The sequence below is a fragment of the Abrus precatorius genome, unplaced genomic scaffold (assembly GCF_003935025.1).
Source record: "Abrus precatorius isolate BTA unplaced genomic scaffold, Abrus_2018 Scaffold11, whole genome shotgun sequence".
Taxonomy (NCBI): domain Eukaryota; kingdom Viridiplantae; phylum Streptophyta; class Magnoliopsida; order Fabales; family Fabaceae; genus Abrus; species Abrus precatorius.
In genome coordinates this window covers 6,373,105-6,388,995 of record NW_020874303.1, presented here as the reverse complement: position 1 = coordinate 6,388,995, position 15,891 = coordinate 6,373,105, and positions in this window count along the sequence as shown.

Genomic DNA, 15,891 nt, shown 5'->3' with positions numbered 1-15,891 from the left:
CAGCGCTAAGGTTCTTTAAATACTCCTTCAAATCTGCAGGTTCTTGCTTGAGCGAGTCCTACCTCCGCCTGTCCGAGAAAACTAGACAATGAAATTATTCAATTTTTTACTATTCTTGCCTGAGCGAGCAATATCTCACCTAGGCGAGAATGAGCGAGAAACATCTTGCCTGGGCAACTTTATCCTTTCTCGCTTGAGCGAGATTCGTCTCGCATGAAAACTCTAGAAACATGCTCTAGAACTCCTTCTTTTAGAAAATTTTATCTCACTTAAGCGAAAAACCTTACACCAAAATTCATATTTTTTTTCATACAAGGACAATAAAATTGAGAGTGTTACATATTTGATCATATGGAATAATAGAAATATTAGAAAGATACTACCCATAAAATACAAGTTAGACAGTTGAAGTAGAAAACAATATTAAGAATTATTTGTGATTATAAAGTATTTATTCAACTAAAAAAATTATTATATTATTATACGACCAATTATCCTATATAACATTAAATATTAAATTTTAAAAAGAAAATATCAAAGAAAAAGAAAAGTTACAAAAATAAAAATGTTAAGATAAACAAGTAATTATACAAGAAAAATATAATAAGAAAATATTAAAATAACATTCATTCTTAAAAGTTAACATAAAATTAACTAAAATATTTTATTTATATAAAAAAAATTATTAAAGTGTTGTTTAGAAGAGTAGATAATATAACTTTTAAATTAAAAAATAAAAAATAATAGTAAAAATTATTAAATAACATCTTATAGTAAATAATAAATCAAAGAATTTATTTTTTACAAGAATTTAATGATGTTATTATTGTTGTATTATATGAATGAGAATCAAATTATTCTATTTAATAACTTTTTTAAATATTAAATTTTATTAATCAAACTGATATTGTCATATTCATTACGCATACTTAATTTTAGATTAATCAAATGTTCATAGATATAAAATTTTACCCTTAATATTTACTTATATTTTAAAAAGGTATACTAGAAATTAAAATTAAGTTGTTAAATAAACTATTAATTAATTTGTATCACCTTTTTTTTATAGACTTGATCTATTAAAAATGACTTTTATTTTAATAATTAAATAAATAAAATTTAATATTTATAACAAGTTATTGATCAAAATTATGCGTGTTCATTTGTGAAACGCTCTGCTAAAATCTTCAATTCAGAAATAATCTCGAATTTTCTATCTTTAACATTATTTATGAAATAAAAACGATTTTATTTGGTAAAATTGTTTTCCAAATCAAATTGATATACTCCAATGTTAGTTAATATAATCAGGTATTTTTTTCAAAAAAAAAAATATTCAACTCCAGTAATATTCAACCCGAAGAAAAGAACGAATTAACAATGAAAAAGAAGAAGGGAAAATACCTTTAAAAAATAAGTTTTCTTTTTCTTATGTATAAGTGTTTTTTTTTTTTCTGGCAGTTTTTTTATTTATAATTTCTAAATTTAATCCATCATTTTTGGCATTGAAAAGGTGAATGTTGTAAGAGATATATATTACAATTACAAAGCATCAAAAGTTAGAGATTACCTTTTAACAGTTAAAATAACAAACTCTTAATTGTTTTATAAAATTTATTTAAAACTAGGCGGTGGTGTGTTCAAAACTTAAAACTAGGCTAAATTGATAACATGGTGATGGAGCACAGCAACGTTTAGTATATTGAAAGTAAATGGAAGGTTTCGAAATAACGCAATCACTTTATTTTGTTGTTTTTAACATTTATTCATTGTGGAGGTTATAGAAAACAATTCAGCATTTGTAATAGCAAGTGCATAACAGGTTCTGATCACATATTCCCTTTGCCGTGGATCCAAAAAGGAACTTGCAACCATCGTTGCAATCGTTCAATCTGGCACAAGTGGTTGAACGCAGTGGTGCTTGACAAATATTTGCCTCTGACATTTTCACTTGATTTCCTGCATAATTTTTAATATTAACATACGCTCAAGAACCAAAATTGAACATTTTCATCTTAAAAATTGGAATATCATGAAAATTTGTAAGGCAATGCATACATACCAAAACTAATGGAAAGAATAAGCAGAAGGATTGAAAAATAACGGAGCATTTTCATATCTATGATTTTGGAAAACACTGTCTAGCTTCCAACTGACTCTCAATGCCATTGAAGGGGAGGTGCGCAGGTATTTATATGCGATCGAGACATCGTCGTTAAGTATTGTGTTTAAGGATATTCATATTTTTCTAATATTGAAACTTTACATTTGGTAATTATATTAAGAGAAACAATTAATATTAATTACTCTCATTCACTATCAAAATTTAATATATTATTATAACCCCAATCCTTTAATTTTGACACCATAAACTCTTTTCCAACATTAATTAGTTTGGATTTGAAACCACCCTGCTTTTCATGTAACTCTCCCTCGTTAAACATATAGAAACAATAAATTTAAATTTTATTTAATAGTTAGTGAAAAGAGAAATTATTACTTTACTAATTTATTAATTATAAGTATTTATTATTTTTCTTTAAGTTATCAAAATCTCCTATGTAAATGAATTTTATTAATAAATACTGATAAATATGTGTACAATATTGCATAGAATTAAGAGTTATATATAGTAAATTTTAATTAAAAATTATAATATTTAATATTATGAATATATTAAATTATATAATTACAAATTTATTATATATAAATTTTTATCATATTTAATGTTGTATATGTTAAAAAAATTATTATATATAATAATAGTTAGAGTGTTCAGTGACTTTAAAAGCATCTAATAGCAATTAACATCTATAAACTACGAATTAGTTTCATAATTATATTTGTGAAATTAACAACAGAAGATAATTTTAAAAAAATCGACAACTAATTAAATTATTGAAAATATTTGTTTATGGTTTATTCATTGGATTAAAATTAATTAATAATTATATGTATTTTTATTTTAAATGTAAATAAAATTTTAAATTACACTAATTTAAAAAATTATATTATATAGAAAAAACTACATTCTCTTCTTTCAAGATTACGTAACAATGATTTAAAAACTAACATTTTTATTAGCATTAGATGATGGTGTAAGTTTTTGTCGTAAATAATAAAGTCAACTTATGAAAATTAATATTTTAAAAAAATAATTAATTTTTGATAATTAATTTTAAGAAAAAAATTCAATTTAAAATTTGTATAAACATTAGTAAAAAAAAAATATTAGTATATCAAATGTTTCCTTCAAGTTCTAACATAGTTATATTTAATGAAACTCAAAATTGATCTCACAAGTTAAGTTGGAACAATTTCTATTAGTTAATCTATGTACTTTGTGGTATGATCATAGAATCATTTAATTTAAGAAAAAAAAATATTTTTAGTTATTAAAATATTATTTTGTTTTCTATTACTAACAATATATATATATATATATATATATATATATATAAAATAATGACAGGCAATTGTATCCTTTATCATTGTTGATATTGGATTGCTAATAGAATTATAATTTAATATAGGGAATAAGATTTATTACTTTCAAGGTTGATGTTGAACATCAACACCTTTGTAATAATAATAATAGTAATAATAATAATAATAATAATAATAATAGTTACAGAGGTGAAACTAGTGTGGGGATATTAATATAATATGACTCAACCTCACATTCTGGATTTTTTTTCTTTTCTTTTCCTTGTTTTTCTTATTTCATACTATTAATTTGAGTTCAATTTGATTACATCAATTTGTGTTAGTTTGTTAAATTTTTGGGTCTGATTAGTTTGCAATAATTTGGATCAAATGTTTTATTTTGTTTTTTGGGTTAACCATTCAGATCTTTTTGTCAGTACGATCCAGTGTTACGTTTTTTATTAAAAAAAGAACACATTGAATGGGCTTTGTGGGATTGAGCCATGCTGGTTTAGAAATTTTGTTGTCTTGTGGGATCTAACACTTAATTTGTTTGGGCATGTTTTAGCTATACTACATCTCAATGGCCCAATTTTGTTGTAAGCAGTTTACGCCAAATTATAATAGTTTAGTTATCTTAATTTTTTTATATTTTAATCATAATTAATTATTGACAATAATAATAATAATTAATCAATAAATTTCATATTTTTTTATAAAATTATATAATTTTAAGTTCTTCACTATATCAAATAATATATAAATACAGCAATCAAATTATCGAATAAAAAAATCATAATTGAATTTTCATTATAAGCATGTTTCTAGAAATAAAAACAATAACTTTTTAATCTGTAGGGACTAAAATAAAAATAAAAATTTTATAAAAATTATAGTCAAAATTGAGTATATTTTGATGGACTAAAAATATATTTAAATTTTGTATATAATAAAATAAATTTGGAATGTACTATATGATTTTACCTCCAAACAGGTATAGTCATCCAAAGAAGTAAAAGAGTATTCAAAACCTTAGTATTATCCTACAAAGGCTACTTTAACGAGTACTAGATCTATCAAATAATCTATTGTTGTTGATACTAATAAATGGTTGATCATATCATAAATTATAACTATATGTTTAAATAAAGAAATTGTAAATTACTAGATTATATATATTTATATATTAAGGAATAAAACTTTTAGAATACTTCAAGATTTTAACTAGATAAATTTTTATGTTAAAATAGAAGAAAAAAAATTAAATAACATGTCTTCAAAGAAAATTTAAAAAATTTCTACTATGCTTAACTTTCTGTAGTTATTATTCATTACCTCTTTCATACTTAATTATCTCTTTAATCATCTCTCATTATTAATATCATATTCTTGAGAATTTTAAAAAATTTCATCTAATAATTAAGAATTAAAAAAAGGTAAAAAAAAAAAAAAAAGCAATGAAACAAGCAACTTACATAAGAAATTAATTATGAATGATCACTTATGAGTTCACTGTATTATCCTTTCTAATATTCTTATAAATTATGTCTTAGTCAATTGTTACCCTTATTCTAATTTTACTATTACTTAATGATCATGTAATAATATTTTTTTCTCCTATTACTACTCCCAATAATTAAGATAGTTAGTGAATAAAAGCACAAGATGTAATGAGTTTGATAATTAAATAAGTGATAAAAACCTAAATTATTATTTATCCTCCAAAACTCTAAATTCAATTTACATTATATGCTCATTGAGTATATTAAATAAGTGATTAAAAATCTAAACTCTTATTTATCCTCCAAAACTTTAAATTCAATTTCCATTATATGTCCATTGAATAAATAATGATACAATCATCTCAGTCAAATTAACTATGAATTATTAAGCTCGTTAGTTCTTAATAATAAAATTAACTTAATAAGATAAATAAATTTGACAACAAAAGAGACATACATTAATTAAAAGAAAAATGCTCAAAATAAATTATAGAGTAAGATCCTCTCTAGCTCGTAGTCCTATAGGTGTAAATTTAGTTACTCATAGTAATAGAAATAAAAAAAATTAAACCAAATCATAAAAATAATTAGAAAAAAAATCCTATGCAGATGCTCTTAGCGATTTTTCTTTTAAATGTAGTTCTTTGCACTGATCAAATAGAAAGACAACATTTAGAGCAACGACCATGTTTACAATTTCTCGTAATAATTTTGAGAAATTAAAAAAAAAAAAGTCTTTCAGAATGCTTGGAATTTTCAATATCTCCTATTGATTTTGTTTTATGTTAAAAGTAACATAAAAACAATGAAAAGCAGCTGTATCATCCATCTCTACTGATATTGAATCGTTAACAAAAGTCCAAATTGATACAGGGAATAAGATTTATCAGTCTCGAAGGTCGAAGTTGAACATTTACAGCACTGCAGAAAGAAGAAAAAGCACATATAAATTCACAATGGCAACAACTCTATTATTTTGATGAAAGCTAAATCAAGCTTACTATTGTTTGTAATAGTAAATTGTAGCTAACATACCTCATCAGAGTGAAGGAGAGGATCATAATAATGAGAAGGGAAGAGATGGTTTGATTTCTCATTTGTTTTAGGTTGAAATTGATTGCTTATAGGCTATAGCTATCTGTATTTCTGAGGATGTCTATGATAAATACAGGGGCCTTTCATGGGTTCCAAAGGAGACGTTTTATTTTTATATGAAAATTAAAAAAAATGTAAAATTGAGCTATATAATTATATGTAGGTTGTTAAAATTAAATATTATTTTACATTTTATTTAATTTTTAAAATAGATATTTTAACTTATACAATATTATAAATAATAATAATTGAAGATAATATTTTTATTTAAAATTTAAAAATTCAATGCTATTTAATATATTAATATTATTAAACACTATAATTTTTAATAAAAGTATATCACATAGGTTTTTATTATGTGCAATATTTAACATGTTAGATAAATTATTTTAAAATTAATCACATGACATTAATTAATGTTTAATTTTAACTATTTATATATAATTGTATGACTTATATTTACTTTGCTCATTTTCATATAAAAATATTTTTTTACACTTGATATATCTCGTTTATATATATAAGGAATATATTTAAATGTTTAAATATATTTTTATCTTTTAAAATACATTAATTTTTTTATTTTAACCCTATAAAGTTATTATTATTTTATTAGGTCCACTCACTAGTGTGACTTCATTTAACACGAGTTACCCATTATTTGACACTGATTTCAGACCAAAACCAACAAATTAAAAAATATAGCAACTAAAATAAAAGAAATTGTCACTATCCAACGAAATTTTTTATGGAAGAGTGTTAAGGATGGATCTAAAATCTTCTGGGTGAAATGGAAAACTGTATGTAGACCGCGGAAGAATGGTGGCTTGGGCATTAGGAATGTGCAGTGGTTTAATTGGACGCTTCTTGGTAAATGGTTGTGGGGAGGTGTTAACTGTTCTAGTTCATTGTGGGTGCGGGTGTTGGAATCTAGATATGGAAGATTAGCTTCTTCTCTTCAGCGTTCATCAGTTCACAACAGATGTTCTTTGTGGTGACGTGATTTGCTGGAGGTTATTCATCAAGGGAATTCATGGCTGGATGAGAAGTTTGATAGAAGTGTGGGTGCAGGTTTACACATTCTTTTTTGGAGAGATAAGTGGGTAGGAGGGGTGCGATTGTGTGAAACATTTCTGCGATTATTTGCAGTGGTGAGAAATGCTGAATCACGTGTAGTGGAGAATGGTTTTCATGATGGCACTAGATGGGTTTGGAATGTTAGTTGGCGAAGAGGACTCTTTCAACATGAGATCTCGAGCTTTAATCTTTTGTTGGAGTTTGTGGATGAAGTTTCTATTAAGTTACTACAAGAAGATAAATGGGTATGGAAGGCAGATTCTTCAGGTTATTATTTAGTGCAATCTGCGTATTCATGGCTATTTGAACTTTTTGGTGGTCCTAATAGTGTAGATCAGTGTACGGCAGATGCCTTGCAAAGGCTATGGAGAGGGAAGGTCCCTCTTAAGTGTCTGGTTTTTTCTTGGCAATTGTTGTTGAATGCACTTCCTTATAAAGGTTTACTGATTGATCGTGGTGTTCAAATTGATGATATAACTTGTTGTTTCTGTCATGGTTTGGAGGAACTTCCAACTCATTTATTTTTAACGTGCTCAGTTTCATCTCAAATCTGGTACTTTACTGCGCGTTGGCTTGGATTCTCACTGGTTTTGCCTTCAGATTTATCGACTCACTTGCTTTCTTGGGTTGATGTTGGCTGTAGTAAAAGAGAAGGAATATGCTTATTAATTATTTGGGTAAGTACATTGTGGTCTTTGTGGTTGCATAGAAATAGAATTATATTTTCTGATGGTGTTTTGGATGAGAGGGAAGTCCTAGATTCTATTATTCTGAGATCCTGGAAATGGTTATCACTTGTTAGTAAGGGAGAAGCTATTATGTTAGCTGATTGGTATTTGAACCCACGAAATTGCATCTGTCTTAATTTTGCATAAGTATATTTTTGCTTTTTATTTCTCTGAGTAAGTAATTTTTTGTGTATATGAGTTTTGAGTTCTCCTTGAACTCTTTTTAATAAGATTTGTTTAGCCTACAAAAATAAAATAAAATAAAAGAAATTATAAGAATCAAAATTAAATTTTGATATATTTTAAGAAACCAAATATATATTTAACCCTTAAAATAAATTTTATTAATTTAATTGATAATTTTATGATATCATAATATATATATATATATATATATATATATATTTATATTTATATAATTTGTTTAATTTAGAAAACAAATAAATTGTTTAATTTAGAAAAAAAAACATTGAATAAAAATCCATTTTTTATGATTAGATAGTTCAACAGTATTTACAAGGAGGCATTCTGATAATGGTATTGTGTTTCAAATGGAGATTGTATTTTGGATTGTTAGCCTTATCAATGAAATATTGGCTAGTAAAGGACATGTGAGGGGTGTATGAATTAATCATTAAGTAACGCTGAAATACAATTGCCATGAGATAGTTGATCATGAAAAATGTATTCATGAACATGTTCCACAGACATATGTTTTGATGATTAAATTTGTTTCAAGTGTATAACAGGAATAAGACACATCATGTTGTATGGACACGAAAAGAAAAGCATGTGATGGATGCATGATTGATATGAGTATTTATATCAAATGCATTGAATCATGACAAGTAAAAAATGAGTATTGTCCCACGACGATTGTAATTAACTCAAATATCAAGTTTACAAATTATATTTTGCAATGTTAAAAAATTATGAACAAATATTTAACTAAATAGATAGATAAAATTTCTTATGAATAATGATTAAATCCTCACGTTGCTACAAGAAAGGTGAAATTTTACTATCACAAGTAACTAGGGTCAAGTTCTTCTCAATCCTATCTTTATCCAATTGATTCTCCACCAAAAAGGAAAATCATCCTTGCAATGGGTGATATATTTTTTCTTTCATATTTACTTAAGATGTCAAAAGATTGCCACACGGAGCAGCAAGAATAGGATTGTCCCTGTATTGAATGCATTGAATCATGGCAAGTGATGCAAAGTTGTGATCATTTTAGCCAATGTCATCATTAATTACTAATATTTGTATTTCAGCTATTTGTTTAATCACAAATTCAGAGACTCGTTATCCTCTACTGTGTGTAATTGATCATGAAATCATAATAAGCAATATTACAATACAGCCTTGTATTCTCCTTCATTACGGTATTCAAAGCCTCACAGTAACCCCATCAACTATCGTGGCAAATAATAATCCTCAACCTAATCCTAATGGCTCCTCTATTATTTTTGCCATGCAACCTAGTTGTTCTCAAATCACCATCAAGCTATCTAAATCCTGTAATTATGTTACGTGGTATGTATGGCCTCTAATCATCTAAATCTTTGATGCAAACACATGTTATCACTCATGGAACATTTATGTCACCTCACTAAGGGTTAGATCCCGTGACAACATAGTTGCAACAAATCAAAGCACTCTTTGATTAGCTTTAATCCTTGAATCACAACCATTTGATAACACTGATCTTGTCCTCTACGCCTTCAATGGTATGTGCTTTGATTTTCATGAAGTTGATTCATGACAAAATATCGGAGTTTGAAACACATGAAAATTTTGATTCAACTCAGGTTCCTATCCTCACTATTACTCAATGCCAAAGGTCATCCTTTTCAAGGACAAAAGGGTCTCATACCTCTCTATCCAAATAGAGACCAAACTCACACCAAATGGCAAGAGAGTCATACCAATAAGCCATGCATGTTATACAACCAAGGTTTGTTATAAACTTCATTCTTATCCTTCTCATATCTTAGCTCTTTTTGCGCGATCGTGCTCGCAACATAAATCTCCCTTAGCCCAGTGAGTGGGTAATGAACTCTGGAGTAACCCATCATGTCACCAATATCCTGCATAATTTATCAGTCTTACTCTCCTAGTAGAGAAGAATGAATCTCCAAGATATATTTCAACTATTTCTCATCATCACTAATCTCTCTATTTCAACCATGTGTTTAATCTCAAATGTAAAGTCTGTTGTAATCTCATATAATATCCCAAAACTTTTTCTGTTCTTTTAATAGTATATAATTATTTTAAAAAATAGTAATATCCATCTATGTATGATTTTTTTCATTTAACTTTTTAAATTAAAAAAATCAAAAAGTTATTAAATAAAGAAATACTTTTTTACGTGTGTTTAAACATATATAATAATATCTTACGGATAATAAAATATCTCAAAATTTAATGCATGAATAACTCTAAATATTATGTATTTTCTAATTAAATTTTATTATTTATAAATTTTTTACTGTATATCCTTTGACACATATTAAAAAAATCATAAGAAAGTTAAACAGCACTAAACATTTACTCCACCAATATTGGGCTGTAAGAATGACAATTTGAATTCAAAATTCACATAAAAAGGGGTTACTGAGGGTATTGGGCTTTAGGATTTGCCTGGGCATGGGATCTGAATTGTTAATGGATTTATAAATAAATAAGGTTGGTTGACCAATAAACAAATAAATAAGCGCCGTGCAGGAATCGCTTCAAACTTCTACTATTATATAATAAAAAGATAAATTCTATGTTGCTGAATACAGAATGAGAGAGTATTTTATATTTTTTATATGTGAAATAATTATGACTATTAGATGATTAAAACTTATCAAATTGATTATATTTTGGCAATTTTACACTTTTCCTTCTGTTTAAGGGAGACATTTTATAGTCACATTTTTTCTGTTTAAGAATTTATTTATTATTAATTTAAATTTAAGTATTTAATAAATATGTTTATTTTAAATTAAAGGTTGATAACTTTTTATCTCAAAAGATAAAATAGAATTATAGTAATTAACTAAATAATAATAAAATTATGATAACATTCATGCATAAATATAGCAAATTATAAAATTATTAAAACTATAACTCTAATTAACAGTTATACTACTCTTTATCTTAAGCCTATACTATCGTTTTAAAAGAGTTAAATTCACAACAAGCATGCATCTTTTCGTACTTTTCAAGGTTTAAGTAATTGTTAATTGGTTCTGTGTGGTGCATGGCATAAAATAAGGGAAAATACCCAACATTCTTAACCGAACATGTACAAGAAGATTAATCAAACAAACACAAGTGTGACAACGTACGAACGAACAACAATTTTAAATTATGAGAACAGTATGTAACGAAGCTTTCATATAGATACTTTGATATTGGTAGAGTTTCAGTCCTTCCAAAGTTGCCAAAAAGGACACCTACTTGATTTAAGAAGTGACTATGTTGGTTGCACAGTTGGTTGACCATGCACACATAATCATCAATCCGTGAATGAATCAAACTCAGCATGATAATGACTACCCATCAGTGGTAACAAGAATCATACATGTTGAACGAAAGGGCTAGCCACTATCAATTTAAACCAAACTCATCGAAATCATCATCATAGCTAGGACAAGCCAGTTTAGGGGATATATAAAATAATTTAATCAGAATGTACTAAAATTTATTTGTTTTTATAATATATATTTTGAAGCTTACATCTAGAGTAATTTTTAATTGATTATTAATATAAAAATCTTTATATTAATACTGCTAAATGAGAAGGGTGAAGGGAAAGTATTCTAAATTAAGATAAATAAAGTACCTTGGGGATTAGAAAACATATACAGACACATCTGTCTAACTCAAACATAGGAATTGTTCTTTAGCTAGATTTCCATTAGATAAAGACATGCAAGATAGGATAATATATATATATAAAACAAAATTAACCATTGTTGCACCATCCACCAAATGCCCAAGTTGGTTGAACAAAACGTCCAGCCTTAACCTCTGCTATATATAACATAATGTTAAAAAAAGCACAATATTGTAAAGGAAATAATATATAAGGAGTTTTTAAGGAGTTGAAACTTACAAAGTTCTATCCTTAGATTTTTCCTATTATGTGTATGTATGAAATAAGTAATAATAATTTTCCTTCCTCCTAAACCTTTTTTAAGAAATTCAGTCCTGACCGGTTTTAGTGAAGATAAAATAATAATAATAATACCAAACTTACAAATCACGTCAATATTTATAAATTTAGGTAAATAAAATAAATTATGCATGATTAATTCAAGTAAAATACTGTATTTTACTTTAGAAACTAAAAGATTGCAAATATTTAAACTTTTAAAAAATGTATAATTAAATAAATAATTTAAATTAAAAATTCAGAATAATAAAGTTAAGAATGACTTGTTATTACAATAAGCTAAAGAAATTTGTTGCTTTTTATAAAATAGAATTTTATTTAATATATAAGGATAATAATAGGTATAAAGCTAAAGAAGTATGTACGTTATTTTATTTTGGTTTATGTTTTGAAAGAGTGTTGTGGATTGTGTTTTGAACAGGTATAAACCTGATGAATAACAATAATATTATGCAGATGAGGAATTAAGAATTGATTTTGTGAGTAAAGTAAGTTGGGGACACGAGTCATCATTTTATAGAGTTTAGGTCAACCATTTCAGCTATAATATGATATGATGTATAATATTGCATAATGTTCTAAAAGAAGGGAACAACATCTTGGGCCGTCCATCCCCACTTGCATTAGGAAAATTGGGTTACATTAAGATTATGCCCACTCAATCTTCCACGGTGCCACCCACTTTCTTCTTTGTTTTTAGACATAGCTCATGAATAAATTTTCATTCACGTAAATTTTAATGTGTTGTCTTATAACTTTTGTATAAAATAGCATTGTTTAAAAGATTTTATATAAAATATTAATCCCAATCATTTGATCTTAAATGACTTGATTATGATTAAATTAGGTTGATTTGGATTTTAAAAAATCAACTCTACTCAATTTAACCAGATTAAATTCAACCTAATCTGTGAGACTTTGATTGAAAAAAAAAATCACAATCATAAAAGTGAAAACATGAAAAGGGTTCGAAAGTGAGGTACAGGTAGTGTGTCTTGAATCCGAAAGTGACCATAAACACGTAGATGGCGAGGCAGTACTGTCGTTCTAAAATCACAGCCACACCCTCTTCGCATCTTTTTCTCCTCTTTTTAACATCTGATGGAATTTTAAGAACCTAAAATTTTTAGCTAATAAAATAAATGAATGCAAGTTTTGAAATTATTTTAATTTTTATGTACCGTTAGTGTGAATATTTTTATACTATTAATTAATTAAAATATATCACAGATACAGATTTTTTATTCATTATCATAAAAATTAAAACTTCTTGTTAATATGGGAATTCATGATTGGGTAAGAGTGTAAAAAAACAAAAATATTACACTGCAGTATTTAAATTAAATTCAAATAAAATTAGTCTCACGTCCTATTTAGAGTGTATTTGTGAAGATAAAAAAAATTGACTTCTTTATTGGATTAAAAGTTATTTAATAACTAAAATAAAATTATTGGGTAAAGTATGTTGTTTTAATAGTCTCTAGGATTTTTACAATGCGGCTTTATAATAACTTTTTATTAATTCTCTATTTTTATATTTATTTTATTACTAAAACATTTCTTTACCTTTTTATTTTTGGAAATTCTTAACACTTTTTCTTGTGACAGATAACACTGTTTTTTATAATTATTAATAAAATAATTTATCTCAATGATAAAAATTTAAAATCGTCAAGAAATCAATTACTTTTTCCAGAGTAATATTATTTAAAGTTTTATTCAAGCATTAAAAGAAAAATTTAACTTTAAAGGAATATAATTTTATTTGATTAAACTCTAATATTTAAAAAAGAAAAAGCACATCACAAAATAAAATCTAATATAAATTTGTATTATATTTTATTTTAAAAAAATCAAATATGCTCTAAATAATTGTTGTAATTTTGATTGCTTTCTAAAGAATGCTAAGATTCTGTATAAGATTCAACAAAATCATTAAGAAGCAAATCTGTATACTATATAAAAATAAATAAAATAAAGTTATACTATAAATCCATTTATATTATTTTGTTTTATTTAAGAAAAATATTTTAAAATAAGAATATAATTAAAATAAATTATTATCTTATTTTTTAAGATGATAAATTTTTTAAATGGATTAAAAATGATAATAATTTAAATATACGTATATAATATTAAATTTAGTGTTATGACCAAATAATTAATATACACTTATCAATTAGTTTAATTTTTAAAAAAAATAATTTATTTTATTTTAAAATTAGTTTCTAGACTTTTTAAATTTAATTATTAACCTATCAGCTTTTAGTTAATATTTTAGTTTTTAACTGAATTATCTATTAGTTTTGTCAAACACATCCTTAACCAGTGAATCTTACTTTTAAATACAGTAAGACTTTGTATATATTTTACTTAATAATATTGCATTGGAAAAATGTTAAAACTATATGTTCTTATTTGCTACCATGAATACATAATAAAAGGTAAAAAAAAAAAATGATTACATTAAAATACATAAAAAAATATTTTCTTTTAAAATAATTAAATATTTTATTATAATGTATTTAACACTTCTCTACATGCTTATAAATACAACAAATTTTATTATTAACTTTTAAAAATTATAAAATTCATTTAATAACAAAAGAATACTTTAAATATTTGTAAGTGAGTGTTATTAATATTTCTCTGAACATTTATAGGGATCAAGTGATGGCAACCTGGACCCAACAACTACGACATATCAGCTTTAAAGTGAATAAGCTAACGTTATAATCGCACCTCTTAAAGTCTAAAATTGGCTTTAATAGTACCCAACAAACTTGAATCTTAATTTGCAGGATTTGCACTTGTCCCAATCATCAAAATTTAGATGTCATGTTTAATCTTTTAAACAAACAATGTAATTAAAAAGATACATATTTTCCAACATGAATAACTAGTATGAATTCAGTAAAGAGATATGCGTATATAAAATTTCTGAGATATATGAATTAAGTATCTGACTAAAAGATGAATAACTAGTTGTCACTGTCCAACATGCAACTTAATTTAGAAATGGAAATAGCTAAGTATTTTATAATAAATGTATTATATTCTCTTAACCCTTTTTTTTTTCGACTTGAGATAATAAATATTAAATATCATATAATTCAACTTTGCATTAATTTAAACTCTTATTGCACTAATTTTTTTATTATTATAAAAAAAACTTGACCTAATCAACTAAATCTACTCTTTCATAATTTTAATTTGGTTTTTGATAAACTTATGGATATGTCATTGATAAAAAAAATATTAAAAAAATATATTTTTTTATAATTTAAAAATAAATTATTTTTTAAATTTTTTAAAAAATTAAATATAAATAAAATTTAAAAAATATAGACATACGGTTTAATTTTAACTTATAAAATTAATTCTATTAATTTTTTATATTATATTTTTTATCTTATAAGAATTTATTTATAAGCTCGTTGAAACAGAGCTTAGATTGATTTAGTTTAGATAAACTTATAAAAATTAAGTCAATCTAATTAAATATTCTAAAAAATTTATATTATTTTTTTTAATTCTATCCTATTTTTTATTTTTTTAATATTAAATATTTAAAGATAGTCGTAAAGAAAATAACACTATTTTTCTTTAACATTTACATCTACTTGATTTTTAAATTTTATAATTTAACATAAATATGATTTGATATTTTTTTTTATATCTAAGATAATAAATTAATTTCACATACTTTTTAATAAAAGTAATATCAATTGAAAAATGGAAATACGTGTTAGTATTCACAAAAGAAAGGCAATAAAGGAACATGTAGGAAGTCTTATTCATGATCACAATAGCGTTTTTATAACTGATTTTTACATATCTATCTGGTGTTGTTTATCTACTACAACTGAATTATGAGTTAATACTTGGA